Source organism: Lontra canadensis, unplaced genomic scaffold (genome assembly GCF_010015895.1).
Source record: "Lontra canadensis isolate GAN:19392208 unplaced genomic scaffold, GSC_riverotter_1.0 scaffold95, whole genome shotgun sequence".
In the NCBI taxonomy this organism is placed as follows: Eukaryota; Metazoa; Chordata; class Mammalia; order Carnivora; family Mustelidae; genus Lontra; species Lontra canadensis.
This window is the reverse complement of record NW_022631089.1, coordinates 946708-964699: the sequence shown is the minus strand read 5'-3', so window position 1 is coordinate 964699 and position 17992 is coordinate 946708. Positions and strand designations below refer to the sequence as shown.

Genomic DNA, 17992 nt, shown 5'->3' with positions numbered 1-17992 from the left:
AGTTGAAGGTCTCACTAAAAACAAGGACTGAGCTCCTTTGAGCAAGTGGGAATTCTACCCACTTGACCCTCAGACCAGGACTGTAACATCAGCTCTTCCCTGCGTTTCCAGTCTTTCAGGCTACCCTGCATATTTTGGAGTTGCTACCCTTCATAACCCTGTGGGTCAGTTCCTTAAAATAAATCTCTTATATATACACACATGGCATTGATTCTGTTTCTCCGGAGAACCCTGCATAATACATAATGGATCAAGGATTATAACCCATAACTCTCTGATCCCAAAGCCCCTACTCTTACCAAAATACACATTGTACCTTGCAAAATATAAACCTTAAAGAATGATTTGCTCAGACTTTAGAGTGCAGCATATTTTAGCTGATAGTTTAGTCAATTGGGTAGAAACCAGGATAAAAGATTAAAGTTCTAAATTAATATAATGGAGGAATAACAGCATAGGACAGTAGTTAAGAAGACAGAATTGAGAACAGGAAGCTCAGTGTTCCAATTCAGCTCTGCTGTCTAACTGGGAGAACTTGGGCAAGTTATTTAGCCTCCTTATAATGAAGCCTGTAGGAACCCACACAGGACTCCTTGGATCTAGATCCCTTTAACTGTTTTGTTAATTCCTGCTTCTCTTATATGTTACTTGCTTCAAACTGCTGTAGTAGGGACTCTATTCAGATGACTCCCATTTACATGTAAAGCTGTTTTGACTATAGGTGGAGAGAGAGAAGATGTGCTTCAAAGCTTATAACTGCTGGGGGTATTGTTAGGCCAAGACTACTGGTGCAGTAGGGCGAAAATTCAGCTCATTTGCCTTTAGGACAATATATAAGACCTAATGTATATTCTAGAACTTCTCTCTGGGATAAGGCCACACTTAGCTAGAAATTACACCTTACTATTTTTTTTTTTTTTTTTACCTTCCCAACCTGCTTCTGGTTTCTCTTGGGAGCACTTTCTAGATAAAAAATTTGCTTAATAATCTTCATAGCAGTCTCCTTTGGGATAAATTGAATAAAGACATCAAGTTTCTCATCTCTACAATTGGAATATAGTCTTTAAGTCAAAGGCTGTTGTGAGGGTTAAAGAATTAGTGCATACAAAATATTTATAACAATAACACATAACATGATAAATAGGTATTAGTATATAAATTATAAAACGATGAAACAATATATGTTTGATTAATGTAAAATAATTTGTTAAGTGCTTATTATATGGCATACACATTCTATGCATCAGAAAATAAGTAATCAATTTTCCTACAGTACTCTTACATATGTTCAATTTATATAGACAATTAAACCAATATTAATAAATGCAATCCAATCAATATGATGACAGTAGTACATACTGAATTCTAATGGTTTTCTAAAAAGTAATATAAAAAAATCATCTTGGACACAGAACTCAACCCAAGTAATCAAGGAGGAGATTTGTCGGAAAGGCTAAGTAGAGATTATACAATTCAAAAAATATGAAGGATGATCGTGAGTGAAATAGAGACAGCAATATATATAACTTTTGAAAGATTTGGAAGAGTTTTACAAATCATTATTATTTGAATTGAGTGCAGATGTGTGTCTCTTTTTTTTTTTTTTTTTTTTTTAAAGATTTTATTTATTTATTTGATAGAGAGATCACAAGCAGGCAGAGAGGCAGGCAGAGAGAGAGGAGGAAGCAGGCTCCCTGCCGAGCAGAGAGCCCGATGCGGGGCTCGATCCCAGGACTCCGAGATCACGACCTGAGCCGAAGGCAGCGGCTTAACCCACTGAGCCACCCAGGCGCCCCCAGATGTGTGTCTCTTGATATGTGTGGTGGTATATGTGTTTATGTGTTTTTGGAGTTGCTACCCAACTTTTGGGAACGCATTGTGTGTGTGAGAGAGTGAGAGAGAGGGTATATGTGTGTGTGTGTGTTGAGGTGTATTTGGGGAAGTAGGACTGGCATCAAGGCTGAAGAGATAGTAGTTGTGTTAGCATTCTATGCTATATTTCAAGAGTTTGTCCTTCATTTTAAAGGCAATGTCAAGTCAACAATGGATTTTAGTAGGAGAATAGAATGTTAGAAAGACAAGTTTGGCAACTGTGTTAAGAATGGAAGTGAGAGGGGCGCCTGGGTGGCTCAGTGGATTAAAGCCTCTGCCTTCGGCTCAGGTCATGATCCCAGGGTCCTGGGATTGAGCCCCACATTGGGCTCTCTGCTCCATGGGGAGCCTGCTTCCTCCTCTCTCTCTCTCTGCCTACCTCTCCACCTACTTGTGATCTCTGTCTGTCAAATAAATAAATAAAATCTTTTGAAAAAAAAAAAAAAGAATGGAAGTGAGACAGGGGTAGTAAACAGGTTTCAATTCACATGCTAACTCTGATCGATTGGTACTGGCTGCCTGGAGTATTTATTGAGAAGGATTTTGAGGTCTTGTCCACACTAAGTAGGAAAGAACTTCTTGATTGATTATCAATGTCCTCCATTTATTTCTTATGTTCTGATCCGTTCTTTATTGAATCTGGTCCCTACAGGGCATATCTGTTATAGATATCAGATGTAGATCAACTGATATGATCATAAAAAATACAGATGGAAAACTTTTCTCTGAAAGCTTCTAACCTTGAAACTGCAATAACATTTTTATTTGTCTTAGGAAGAAGTATATAGGTTACCACAGGCATTAGCACATAGGTATATTAAAATTATTAATATAATGATTTCAATTTGTAAACAGTGTTTGCAAACAGAGCTCTGGTAATCTATATTTATAGTATCAGAATAAAAAGAAAACCAAAAACATAGTAAGAGGAAAGTTTTAGTACTAAAGATTATGAGCGATTATTGTGTTTGTAAACATAATAGACTTTGCCAAAACTTTATCCCCTTGTGCTTCAGTTAGACCAAATACCCTCCCATTATGTGTTTTACATATTACCCTACTGATTTAGATTTAATTGACTAAATGTTATAAAAGATTCCAAAGCCAGCTTTAAATAATAAATACTACCTCATAGGGCAAAGAATAAAGCATTTAGAAACAGACAAGCCTGTATTAGAATCCTGACTTTGTCATTACTAACATTTAGATCTCAGGCAAGTTTTCTTTGGTATGTCTCCTATCTAAGCCTATAATACTAACTTAATAAAGTTTTTAAAAATCTCAAATTCAATAACCTGTATGCATAAAAAATGTACTCAATAGAATAGTGCAATAACACCTGACAAGCTTTGAAAGCATAGTTCCTATGATACATTTTATTGATTGTTAAAAAAAGCCTAAATTAATTTTGAAATCAATTACATGTTAAGAAATGTTTAAAAACAGAAAACTTGTAAAATGTTCATTTATTTTTAGTCTATTATATACTAAACTATTAGATATTGGGGTCACTAACTTAAAAATTCATGGTTCACCTAATAATAAGCTAATAGTACAAACAGATAGATGTGTGCCTCTCTCCATTAAACAAAGAGCAACTTGAATAAGATTTCCTAAGAACTCCATAGAGAAAATCACATAGTGAATATTGAATATAAATTTAGCTGTAGATGCTTTTTATAGAACTATTCTGAATTGCTATTGTAGCACATGGTTATTAATACATGAATTCTGAGTTGAAACATGGCTTCAAATACTATTGCACTTTCCAAAATGCCCACATAGGATATCAGATGTGAGAGTAAATAGATCTTTTCACTTTTTAATGGCTAATAATCACCCTTCCAAACTGACACCTTCATTGATAGTACCATTTGAATTACAAATTGTGTTTGATTCTTTTAAATAGGATAATGTTGGAAATGGAACTAATGATTTCATGTGCATCAACGATTTTCATTGTGCTTCATGTAACCTACAAGAACCCTGAGTCGTAGTGTAGTTGATTTGAAGTAGTATGTTCAGTTTCTTTCTGCTCCATCAGGTACTGCATTAGTATGACCCCAGGGTCTAGTTTTAAAACCTGGGAAATAGAGCAAAACTTGTCAAGAAAATGCCCCCCAAAGCAGTCAAAGACTTGGAAAAATATTGCTCTATAAACCAGTGTTCTTGGTCCAGCAATAAGTATACAGTAATTTTAACAGAAACAAGCAAACTATGAAATGACTCTTCTAATATTGACACTCATGTTGTAAAAAAACTCAATTATTCAAAAGGCGTTTCTCTTAATTTTAAAGAATATCACATTCAATGGCTAACCATTTAATAAATACACCATTAGTACATCATTGTTCAATTATATGAAGACTAAACTACTAGAGAAATGATCCATTTTATAAATTCTTTCTATATTTAGAATTAAAATCTGTTGTTTTGTGATCTCTTGCAACTTTATGTCACACATTATCATCTTCTTTTCATTTAGTAGAAGCATGGGGAAAGAAAATGTACTATCCAGTCATGGTTGAGTTTCTTTATGTTTCACTTCAGTTTTCTGGGCATTACTAGTTGCTTTTATTTCACAGTTGTTTCTTGTTTAAGTCTCACACAAGATGACAACAGCATGGGGCAAATCATTTTTGGCTTAATTTGAAATGCTGTTTTCAGGGTATTTTAACAGCAGCAATTCTCATATGAGCAAGTAAAGATCATAAATGTTATCTGTATCTCCCCAGATAAACTACAAATGGAAAAACAAACACACACCAGAATTTGTAAAGTGATAAAGGAATTCAGTATGTTTAGCCATGCCAGTAGAGTTTCAACATGGGCAAAATCTATATATATGAAACTTGACATACTCTTAAAAGGAACAAGGTGAAAACGAGGAAATAAAAATACTTACAAATCAGGCACTCTACAATGGAAATTCAATCTAAATATATGCTATCCAGGTAAAATATATGGTAAGTGTCAAAAAAGCTAACAATTACAAACTCATTGCTCTGTGCGTGTGTGCATGTGCATGTATGTGTGTGCGTGTGTGTGTGTGTGTGTGTGTGTGTGTTGGGGAAGGAGGATTCTTAAGAAGAAACAAAAACGAAGAACTGATCAAAGTCATCTGATTAACTTACTGAAAAAGGTACTAAAATTATTGTAACAAAAATAAGTTGATGTAAACTGGGGAGCAGGAACTGTGCCTTGTAGATTCTTATATCCTCTACCTCAAGCAAATGACCATCCATCTCTTGGCTAGCAAGAGGGCCAATCCACTCTCATTTAAACACAGTCTATCACTAAAATTGTCAATCTTCATCCTAACTTGTTTTAAATACTTGAAAATATTATGTTGAGCAGATACCATTTTTTTCTAATGTCATTTGGGATAATAATAAATCTCCCATTTGTCATGTTTTAAGTATAAATCCTTACTAATTCGTCCATTTCATCACTGTTTATAAACTTTTAGAACTTCTTAAATCTGGTATAATCTCCGAGACCTGTCTATATTTATTGATAATCTGATTTAGAGTGAGCCCTTGAAGGTCACAAGCAAAATTATTTTTATGTCCTCACCATCTCAAATTAACATTGATAGTGAACTTTTTGCACGTAGAATTATAATGAGACCTCATGTGGGCTTTTCTATATCATCTCTAGGTAAATTCTAACTGTCAAACTATATAATGTGGCTATCTCCTCCCAAGATCTATATTCTATTCTTGTATAATTTAAGCCTAAGATTACATCTGCTTTTTTAAAAAGCCATCAAATTACACAGACAATTCATATTTTTTTTTTTGAGATTTTCTTTATTTATCTGTCAGAGAGAGAGAGAGAGCACAAGCAAGGGTGAGGCAGTCAGAGGAAGAAGCAGGGTCCCCACTGACCAATGAGCTTGATGGGGAACTAGATCCTAGGATCCTGAGATTATGAACTGAGCCAAAGGCAAACACTTAACCAACTGAGCCAACCATGCATCCCAATATTGTTTGTTTTAAACAAAAACCCCAACCTTTTTCACATGAAGAAATCAGGTTACATTTTCTTTTCTGTATATATGAAGTTGATGTTTCTGAAACTCATTGTAAAAACAATTGTGTTTAAGTCAAATGCAAATTAAAATTTTGGTTGAGAAGGTGATGACCCAAGGCACATGAGTACCGTGGACTCTGAGAAACAAACTGAGGGTTTTGGCGGGGAGGGCGGGTAGGTGTTTGGGTGAACCTGGTGGTGGGTATTATGGAGGGCACGTATTGTATGGAGCACAGGTGTGGTGCATAAGCAATGGATTTTCGAACACTGAAAAAAATTAAATTTAATTTAAAAAACAAAATTCATTTATTTATAAATATGAAGGACACTATTTTCATACTTTGTGTATTAATTAAATTATTCTGCTCAGACTGAGGGGAATGAATTTGGAAAAGAGACAATACTTTCAGAGATATTGTCTGAGAGTCATACCCACATAAAAAGTGATTGGGGAAAAGAACACCTGAATGAAGTATGTCAGCCTCTATTAGATATCACTAAATTTTCTTTTGCTTTTGTTGTGGAATTTATAAACACTTCTCTTACCCATCACCTGCCCTAATGCACACTGCTTCACTCATATATATGTTATATATTTTCTCCAAACAAAAGTAGGTCTGGCTATTGCCCGGGTTAGCTTGGTAGTTAAGTGAACAAATATAAGCTCAGATAAATTAGATTTGATTTCCATGAGCTTGCCATCATAATGATATAGTGAATATCTGTAGTCAAAGCCAGTTATTTCTAAAAATTAAATGGAGTATATGTAACTTAGTAAAAGTTTTATTTTTATTTATTTTTTAAAAGATTTTATTTATTTATTTGACAGAGATCACAAGTAGGCAGAGAAGCACGGGGGAGGGGGGAAGCAGAATCCCTGCTGAACAGAAAGCCCAATGCAGGGCTCAATCCCAGGGTCCTGGGATCATTACTTAAGCCCAAAGCAGAAACTTTAACCCACTGAACCACCCAGGCACCCCCAGTAAAAGTTTTAAAAGCAGTAGTCTTTTGTGGGGAAATGGAGAAGAAGAAACAGACTGTTAAATTAATCATGCAAAAAAAAAAAAAATGTAGTCCAAAAAGTTTGGTTGTGATTGGGTGGCATTAAGATTGAAATGCTTAAAATGGAGATTTGCTTTGATGTGTTTTATTTTGTTTTTTCCTTATGAAAAATAGTTCTTAATTTGTATTTCTAAATACAAATGTAACCATGAAAACTTATTGTAAGGAGATGCTTTTTTGAAGGATTTATATCCTGTTTCTTTCCTACTTTCTCCAGGATCAGTATTGCAACATACCTTAAGACAGATCTAATCAGCAATATTATTTTACTTCCTCTGACTTCTCATTTGAACTTAACATTTTTTTCTCTTCAAGATTCACAGATATTAGTTTTTGTTGTTGTTGTTGTTGTTGTTTATGTGTCTCATGGCTTTTCTAGTATCTTCCTATTTTTTAAATAATTTTTTAAAATATTTTATTTATTTATTTGACAGACAGAGATCACAAGTAGGCAGAGAGGCAGGCAGAGAGAGAGATGGGGAAGCAGGCTCCCTGCTGAGCAGAGAGCCTGATGCAGGGCTTGATCTCAGGACCCCAGGATCATGACCTGAGCTGAAGGTAGAGGCTTTAACCTACTGAGCCACCCAGCGGTCCCTCTCTTCCTATTATTATAAAGAGTTCTCAGCTTACTTTGCCAACCCCCTTAAATCTATTAATTAATTGTTTTTATATTAATTCTTTATTTAATAACCATGTTTCCAGAAATAATGAATATTCTGAAATATATCTTACTCATTAATAAATGCTTTACATGCTTGAATCGATATTAAAATAAAGATACATATGTCTAGGAGATTAAAAGAAGCCAGTTTAGGGCAGCATTCCAAAGTAAAATTCTACATTCACTTCTTTTACTTACTAAGAGTAAAAACAATAAGCTCTCTAAAGGAGAGAATTAAATGCTATAACTAAATACAAATGCAAATTACAGCTTTGCTTATACACCATATCTTATCTATACGATTGGAAAACATTCAAAAGTTTGCAGAAATACTTTGTTGCCAAGGCTACAGAGAAGCTAGAACTCCTACATTTTTGTTGGGAAAGCAAAATGGTACAACCTTATGGAAGGGAATTTGGCAAATTACATATGCATTTCCCCTTTTACACTGAGATCTCATTTTAAGAAATCTATTCTAAAATACTCTGGCAAAAATCCAAAAACACACATACGCAAGTATATCTTATTGCAGTAGGATTTGCAATTTTAAACAGTGCTTGTGGATACAAGTTATTACCCATCAATAAATAGATTGAAAAAATTATGGTACCGTGCAATAACGGGGTCCACTTGGGGACTTTGTCACTGTAAAAAGTAATAATTTATACATCTATATATTTTTATGATGTAATATCTGGGATTAATTATTTTAGAAATAAAAAGTAGAGTAAGTAAAGTGTGTATAAGATGTGAGCAAGGTTATTAACTTACTTTCTTTCAGCTCCTAATCAACACTTCTTTGTCTAGAGCAATATCCTCTTCCTAAAAACCTCTTCTTCGCAGCTAGCAAAAATGCTCAACCTTGTCAAGAGAAAGCACTAGAGTGACATTGTAAGGAAACAGAGATAGGATTTCACTTCCTTTCCCAGTTCTGGTCCTGCTTCCAGTTTTCCTTTTATTAAACATGATTGCTAAGACCCATTGACACTCATATTGTAAGAACAAATACATATTAAAAATTCTTCTTGTTAAAAATAAGGGAAAAGATTTCCATCTTCCTCCCCTTTTTTAAAGTGTTTATTTTAGAAAACTTGTATGTTCTTTATTTGCCTCTTTGAACTGAGTATAAATCCATTTAATGAGTGAAATAGTATCCCAGGAACTTGGGAACCTGTCAAGGCCTGGGAGCCATATCTTGAAATGTAAGATATCAGCTCTATCTCCCAGTTTCCTGGCTCCAAGTTCTAAACCTACCATTTTTCCTGTCATAAAGATACTATATATATATTTAAGATTTGTATTTGTTTATTTGACAGAGAGAGACACAGTGAGAGAAGGAGCACAAGCAGGGGGGATTGGGAGAGGGAGAAGCAGGCTTCTTGCTGAGCAGGGACCCTGATGTGGGGCTGGATCCCAGGACCCTGGGATCATGACCTGAGCAAAAGGCAGACACTTAACATCTGAGCTACCCAGGTGCCCCCCCCCTTTTTTTCTTTTAAAAACATTTAACAGAACAAGGGGCTACTCCAATTACGAGGTGATTTAGGTTGAGCTACATGTAACAAATGGTGTGGTAGAGTCCTCTTAATCAAGGATTAGTTATTGTTTATTTTGAAAATAATGTATAAATGTGTTGCTTGGCTATGTACAAGGATAAGATTTCATAGTATCTATTGCAGATATTTTGCAATCTGTTTAGGAAATGTCTATGATGCACATCACATTATGGTTTAATACTCTTTCAATAATAAAACTGGTTTTATTTCTCTTCTTTTGTAGAGCGGTTTTCTCAGGTATCAGGAGATTCCATTTTCAGTTATATTTCTCAAACAATATTAGTGGACCTCACAGAATCTCCCAACATGAGGATGCGTTTATGGCAGGTTTTAGTCAATCTTACGGGACATTTGTCTACCTACCCTTATGGCCCAAAGTAAAGAGCATCCCTGCTACTACCTCAGGCCACACTCTCCCAATCAGTGTGCTATTTCTATGATCAAGTTTCTACCATCACTGAGACAGCTACTTCCCTACCCTAACAACTACTTCTTACTACCTGCCTTCCCTGTTTCCCCAGCAAGGCTGTGGCAGCACACTCCATCAACTACCCAACCTAGTGACTACATCTAGAGACCTGATGTGCCCAACCCACACCTTGTGACAACTGAGTGACTCCAACAGCAGAGCTCCAGCTCGTAGTCTCAGGCAATTTGCTTTTACGTGAGTAGGGCTCTTGGCTTCTGAGTCTGTCTAACCCTTTTCAAAGAGATTTGAATCTGTCTTTGGGTGGGCGTCTTCCTTTGTCATCACTCCCCCTTAGTCTATAGATAGTAGCTTTGTGTCTGCCTTCACTAATTTTAGATCTCCTCGAGTATTTCTTTACCTCTTTAACTAGTCAACCACTTTGCCTAATTGTACACTCTTTCTATTAAAATTTCCTTTCTCAAAATAAGAGCTTTTTCTGACTCCCAATTGGAGCTGACTGATACAAAGTTGATACTGGGAGTGATTCTGGCAGACAGCTTCTCCTGGATGGGACTAGATTGGGTATTAATGTAGTGCTGAACTCCTTGTAAATGGTCACTGGGAAGCTAGTGTGCACAGTCTGCTGTGGCTTTTTATATATCAAGTCATCACATGTGGTTGATCATGATAAAATTCTAACAGAAATAGGTACCTTGAGAGACCAAGAGGCGGCTCCACTTGACTGTTTCCAGGGTAATTATGGACCACTGTCTGACTGTGGTGTTACATGCGTTCTTTGGATGTGCTGCTTATAGAAAGAAAATGACCAGTTCAAGTCTTTAACTCTCAATTTAAATTCAGTCTGAAAACTAAAGAACTTCCATGACAGCTATAAAATGATCCGTTATCTTTTGTATCATCAGAACCAATATTGTTTAAAAGAAATGCAAAATTTAATTTTGGTCACACCTGGGTGGTTCAGTCAGTTAAGTGTCTGTTTCTGGCTCAGGTCATGATCCCAGGGTCCCAGGATCGAGTCCCGTGTCAGGCTTCCTGCTCATCGGTGAGTCTATTTCACCCTCTCCCTCTTCCTTTTCCCCCTGTCATGCTCTCTCACTCACTCTTACTCTCTGTCTTTCTCAAATAAATAAACAAAATCTTAAAAAAAAAATAATCATATGCAGCAGAAATACAACAACAGCTGGATTCACAATCTCAACAAGTTTCTCATGGGACAAATGGGGTGTAGGTTAGGAAAAATAAGAGACCCTGAAACTTGGAATGGAAATTTTGGACCCAGATGAAACTGAGGATTTTGGATCCTGGATTAAAGAGCCTTCCTTGCTAGTGGGAGTGTCATGCTGTGGTGTTTCTTTTCAGCAACTTTGCTTCTCTATACTTGAAAACCTGTAAAACATTCCCCCCCAACCCCGGGGCACATGTCAACAAGGGGCATGTTCATTCTCCTCAGCTCTGTCACAGTCATCTTCTATCATAATGAGACGCCTCCTAATGTCCCCTCCCTACCAAGATAATTAAACAGAAGCACTGTAATGCCCTTGGTGAAACTGTAGGTATGAAGGCCATGATAAATGTACTTTAAAACTCATTCATAGTAACAAGTACTAAATTCAATGTATGTCACCTGTTTAGTCTACACCAAGTCAGGGGGTACTTGAATAATAACTGTATTATTTCTAGCTTACTTTGGTTTTAACTTGAGTTGCAACTGCTATTTTGATTTAATATCTTCATTGGGCAAATCATCACCCCTGGTACTTGGTATGCAGCTGTTGGTTTGGCTAATACTGACTTCCCTATCTCAATATATAAAATTTATGAGAAGCCATTTTTCCTTACGTAGTTGGGTGATGTCAATTCTGTTCCTTGTCATAGTATTGTCTATAAATATTTTGGATTTTTTCCTTTTATTTTTTTTCATGTTCCACTGTTTATTACTGATTATATCATTTTGATTGGATCTAATGAGTAGGAAGTACTTTAATATCTTAGTATGACATATTCCAACTGGAGGAGAGATTGACAAACTCAATCTTAGAAATTAAGTTTTATTGGAACAAAGCTATGATCATCTGTTTACATATTGTCTTTGGTTATTTTTCTACTAGAGCAGCAGAGTACTTGTGACAGACAACATATCTATCACAGATTTTAAACATTTATTATATTGTCCTTTGCATAAAAAGTTATCCAACCCTTGATATAGATGGTAGGAGAAAAGCACAAAACTTTAGGGTCTTGCTACCTAAATGAAGTTTCTGGGGGTTCAGTGGTCTGCAGCATGCGAAGACCATCCTTCTAAGGTGAAGAAAATTTGCTGTTCCTTGCAGCATAATGCGTAATAATTTTTTTTTTTTGGACTGAAGCCAACCTATAGCACATTTGAATGTGAGAAAAAGTGTGGATTAAAAAAAAGATACGTGGGTGAATCTCTCACAATAGGCACAGATTTTAAGGAAACTTGAATGCCCACCAAAGGGCATCCACTGAATCAGAGGATTTTAGTAATCATATAGACAATTAATATGTTTTGTGGATGGGAGTCATACTTTCTCCCCAGATATCTTAAGTGCTTGTTCAACTGGTTCATAAATAAAGTGGTCATGTTGGGTGGGGTTTGGCAAACTTCACAGTGGGGAGGGGACACTAACATTACCTTTTATGGGAGATCCTTTAGGACAGATCAATATACTATTGTTGCTTCTACATCTGAGGACATAGTAGAAATTAATGAGTTACTCTACCATGAGTACCAGGGAGTATTATCATGATAATGAAGAGTTTCATGTAGAGAAATGTTAGTGAGACAAATTCTTTCTGGAATTTTTACCCCAGTGGGTCAGTCAGAATTTAGCATGAGTATCTCTGATGTCCCAAGGTCTCACTCTGTAGACAGTGTCCTGTTAGTTGGCAAGTTAGAAGCCTCAGCTGCCTCAGTCCTGACTGCATTGTTATCAAACTTCTACCAGTAGAGGTAGAGGATAGTTCCTGACACAATTCAGAAGTCTGTGCACTAAAGTTCCTTGGGATTACTTGGGCAAATTTATAATGCTCAATTTTTCTGGCAGTGAAAAACAAAACAAAAACCCTATCACTATCTGATTACTCTTTTCCTTAACTTTTGAAGTGTCTGTCAGAAACAAATCTGATGGCCCTGGATCCTGTATGTCTGCCACAAAATGCCTGTCAGTACCCCAGGATCTTTTTCCCACTCCCATCTTCTTGGTTGTTTCTCTGCCTTTCCATGGGCTGAATGAATACCATTTGATTTTTGGTTTGGGCAAGTTATGGAGGTTGGAATAATGAACCCTCCAAAAACAAGAACTGAACTCAATTATTCAACTGAACTGGAAACCCCAGGACCTAACACTTGTGAGGTTATGTTAGAGGAATTGTCGACTTGTGCCTCTTAGCAGATCGAACTACAACAAGATGTGAGGCCCCAATAGTTGTAACCAATGCTCTCTTACTATGGGCCTCTTGAACTATGCTTCTGCTCTGGATTCAACCCTAGGAATTAATTTACTTCCCTTCTAAAATGGTGACATGAACCTTACAAGTAGTGATGAAAGACTTGAAAATATTAAAACAAAAACAAAAACAAAGCATTACTAGTAGATCATATAGGCCTCACATGACTAAGATGATTTCTCTGAAATGAGCTTAAACATGGTTCCTTGGTGAACTGTTCTTTGACAAATTCTGCTGCTTGGAGTCCTGTAGAGGACAGCCTTAATTAAGTTCTCTGTGAGACATACAGAACAGATTTGATCTCAGGCACTGTTAGTCACATTATTCAGAATGCCCAACAGCAGTTTACACATGAGGAGATTCAACCAAAGCCAAGATGTTGTAAAAGCAATAGGTGAATATTACAGGGAGACACTGAAGTCTCTTACATTTCTGTGGGTCGTGTAAGCAAAGGCACAAACTGTTCTGTTTTGTCTTGGCTTTTTTTTTTTCCCCTTATCTTTCTGGTATGTTTGCATGATGAACAATCTTGGAAAATACAGTGTCTCTTTTAGAACAAATGACAGGTATCCTTACTCTCTGTTATAAAAGATTCAGGTTCTTTATGCTCAGGGTTTCTCTTCTGTAATGTAACAAACTGTACAGGCATCTTTCTTGGCCAATCAGGGTTGCCCATGTGGGACTCAGGTTCAATCAGACCTGAGGCAAGTATGCTAATGTTCATGATTTTCGCTATGCTATCAGTAATAATGTCATTTACCTCTGACCCAAGATTCTCATCTCTTCAATCAACATCTATAATAATGTGGTGAGCTAATGCATTGGTTTGTAAATGGGATAAACATTTGAACCCATTACAGTTCTTGATATTCCTATTCCTTTTCCTTATCCTACTGTTTTTTTCTCTTTGATTTTATCATACAATATATTTTGCTTCTTTATCTTGCTTTCCTCTCTGAAATTTCTTCCTAGAATATGCAATCCATTAAATTAGGGGTTTGTAGCTTTTTGATTCACTGACATTGTCTTAGTTCTTAGAAAAGTATCTTGCACAGAGTGGGTGATGGATAAATATTTATTGAATGAGTGAACAAACTCTGTAACTACAAATACTCATCCCAATAACAAGTAAAAAATTTTAAAACTAACTACCAGGACATACTAATCTGATCTACACACAAATAGAGTAAAAAATAAATAGTCTTTTTTGAACAGAAAAATAGAAAAAAAAAGTTTACAATAGAAACAGAATACTTTTGAAACAGAACTGAATTAATTCAATGAATTAATATATAATAAAACCTACTAGATAAAACAAAGCTATATTACAAATAAACTAGAGATTTCCTTTCTCATAAAGATATGTTTATATATCTATGTAAATAAATAAATAAATGTAACAATAATAGACATAGAAAGACAAATTAGAAATCTAATTAAAGAAAAAAAAAAAGAAAGAAAACAGGGAGACTTCAGAGATTACCTATCACAGCAGAATCTTAATGGAAAGACTTGGGATTTTCCAGCAGTGTGTATGATCCCAAGAGGAAATCTATCTAACTTTGAATAGAAGAATTAGCAAGTCTACATGGATAAGAAAAATAAGCCACAGTATCTATTACAGTCTTTGTTGGTAATATAAGTAGTAACTTGAATTTCTTTAATTTCCCTTCTTAATCGATCAAACAAAATTATTTTTTCTAATGGTTAAGATGAAGGAAAGGGGTGTTATTTATTAGGTTTCTAAAAATCCACACATATCAAATCTAGCAGTATTTTTTCTAAGGAGATAATGATAGATAAGCATGAGAACATTTATTAATAAATACCACATTAATTGAATAAATATAAAACATATAAGCATAAAAATCAAGGTAAAAATAACTAAAGTCTAAGTGTATAAGTGATTTTGAATACTTACATTTTATTATTATTATTATTTTAGAGATTTTATTAATTTATTTGTGATAGAGCACACAGGAGCTGGAGGTAGAAGGAAAGGGAGAGAGCATTTGAAGCAGAGTCTGCACTGAGCACAGAGCCCCACTAGGGGTTAGATCTTATGACTGCAAGATCATGACCTGACCCAAAACCAAGAGTGAATGCTTAGATGACTGAGTCATCTGGCACCCCCAAATGCATACATCATTAAAAACTAAGAATAGAAGGGAACTTAGTTTAGTAAAGGGGATCTTAAAAATGTAGAGCTAAGGTCCTCCACAGTGATCAAACTTTAGAAACATTTCAGTTCAGCTTAGTGGGAACAAAAACTGCTATACCTTAGTCATTTCACATTATACTGGAAGATAGCTAATTCTATAAGACAAGGAAAGGGAAATGAGGATCTTGATTATTGGCAAGAAAGAAATGAAAATATAATTTGCAGAAAATATAACTGCCTAAATAGTAAATCAAAAAGTATTTTAAAATTTATTTCATAGATAGAAAATAAGCAAAAAAAAAAGATTATTGAGTTTATAAAATTGTAATAACTAATTAAAAAATACAATAGAATCACTTTCCGATCTACTGTCTGTGGTGGAACCACCCCCAAGATGCAGATTTTTGTGAAAACCCTAATGGGGAAGATCATTACTCTTGAGGTTGAACCTCCAGATACTATAAAAAAATGTAAAGACCAAGAGCCAGGGTAAGGAAGGAATTCCTCTTGATAAGCAGAGACTGAGTTTTTGCAAGCAAGGGGAAGATGTATGTACTTTGTATGACTGCAATATTTAAAGTCCACTCTTCATCTTGTTTTGAGACTTTGTGGTGGTGTTAGAAAAGAAAGAATAAGTCTAACACCATTTCTGAGAAGAATAAGCATAAGAGAAAGAAGATTAAGCTAACTGTTTTGGAATATTTTAAAGTGGGTAAGAAGAGCACAATCAATCGCCTTTGTGGGGCATGCCCTACAAAATGTGGTGCTGGAGTTTTTAGTGCTAGCCACTTTGACAGACATTATTGTGGTAAATGTCTGACCTCTTGCTTCAACAAATCGGAAGTCAGGGAATTGTATAGGGGTTAGTAAAATACATTAACTAAAATAATAATAATAATAACAATAAGCAATAGAAAAAATTTTCCATCAAAATAACACAAACTTCTTAGAAAACACCAAATTTTAGGAGACGTTAATAGAGAAATTACAAATATCACTTTAACAACAATCTGACTAGGGAGAGATTGTCCATGTTGATGGATGACAATACTCAAAGTTATAAACAGATCAATATATCAAAACTTTTAAAAACAATCCAACAAAAATTCCAATGCTACTTTTTCACAACACTTAGAGCACAATGTATATTAAAATAAGTAAAGGAAATACAAGCATAAGAGAAACAAGATAAATTTTTTAATTAAAAATGATATGGAAAATTTCCACATTTAATAATAAGGTATCATAATGCTATGACACTTTGACTTCAAAAATACACTAATCTACATGTTTGGAAACCCTTCTATGATAAAAACCTAGTAATACTTGCATAAGGCAAATACTAGACAAGACAAATATCCCTTAAAGTGCATATCTAAACAAATCAGAAGTTAGTAGCAATCTATAGAAATTAAAATAAAACTTTACTGAACCCAGAGGTTTAAGGAGCACTGGGGACATGATTTGTGTTGTTGAAAATGATAGAAGAGAAAGTAAAGCCTCTGGCCCACATCAGGTAAAAAATGAAGATTTAAAAAGAATTCTAGAATGTTTGGAAGGTTACATTTTGAAAGAAAAGTACACTTGGAGGGAAAAAAAAATCATATATATATGATATATAAAAAAATCATATATATATATATTTGTGTGTATTTAATATATGGTATGTGTATATTTATTTAATTTATTGTATATTTAATTATATACTTAATATATATTTAATATGCTTAAAATATTAAATATACTGTCTATTTCCCACACACTCCAAGAATTCATAATCATAGTACTACCTTCATGAAGTTTTTATTTTTCCACTTGCAATTCTGTCAGAATCCAAGAAAATACATAAAGTTGTTGTCAAGGTTGGTAGAACACTAGGCACTTAGCAAAAGGAAATGAGAATTTTTTTTTTCTCAATAGAGTTTTTCTCAATAGAATCTATCTTATACTGTGATATAAGACTTCATGAGATGCTGAGAAATTATTTGATAAGAAATAAAAGAATTTGTCAGTTATGGCTGATTGTTTACTATATTCTAGGACAATATAAATTTTGTTTTAACATCATTAAATGAAAATTACATACACATAAAATATTGTTATTCAGAGTGGTATTCAGACTAATTTTTAATTCATCAGCACTAACTAGCCAAGTACGTGTAAGATAAGATGTTCAGCTCTTTGTTTCTTTGTAACTGATCTCTTGTTCAGTTTACCAATGGATATTGTCATACTCTGTAGGTACCCAAGCTGAAAAGCACTTCTCTCTTTGGATAGAAACACAGGCATCCTGATAGGTAATTGTATTCAGAGTCACTCTTTTACCCATCATCTCTCTCTGCTAAAATGTTAATGGATGTGCTTACTAAAAACATTAAAAACTTACTATAAAATGCATTATTTAAGGCAGTAGCATTTTAATTTGTAATTTATTATGGAAAATAAAAAATAGTAAGAGTAAATAAAATTAAGGAATACTGTGGGAAATAAAAACAAAAGCCTATTTTTCATTTTCTCAATTTTTTCTTAATCAAACTACAGCATCATTGTACTCTTAACTATTTTTCACTGTTTATATAACTAATTTACTGTCTGAGGCAGAAGGCAAGACACATGCAAAGTCTTCACTATGTTAAGGTCAGGTAATCAATTTCCTATCCCAAAAGACAAAACTAATAGTACAGAGGATTATCACTAAAGACAAGCAGCTGCTTTTGTAAGACTGAAGCTTTTCTGGGGAATCC

The 17992-nt window shown here is 34.7% G+C and overlaps 1 pseudogene; it reads left to right on the top strand.

The window, feature by feature from the left end:
- The first annotated feature begins 15642 nt into the window (after positions 1 to 15642).
- Positions 15643 to 16115, top strand: LOC116854824 (annotated as a pseudogene).
- The last annotated feature ends 1877 nt before the right edge of the window (positions 16116 to 17992 follow it).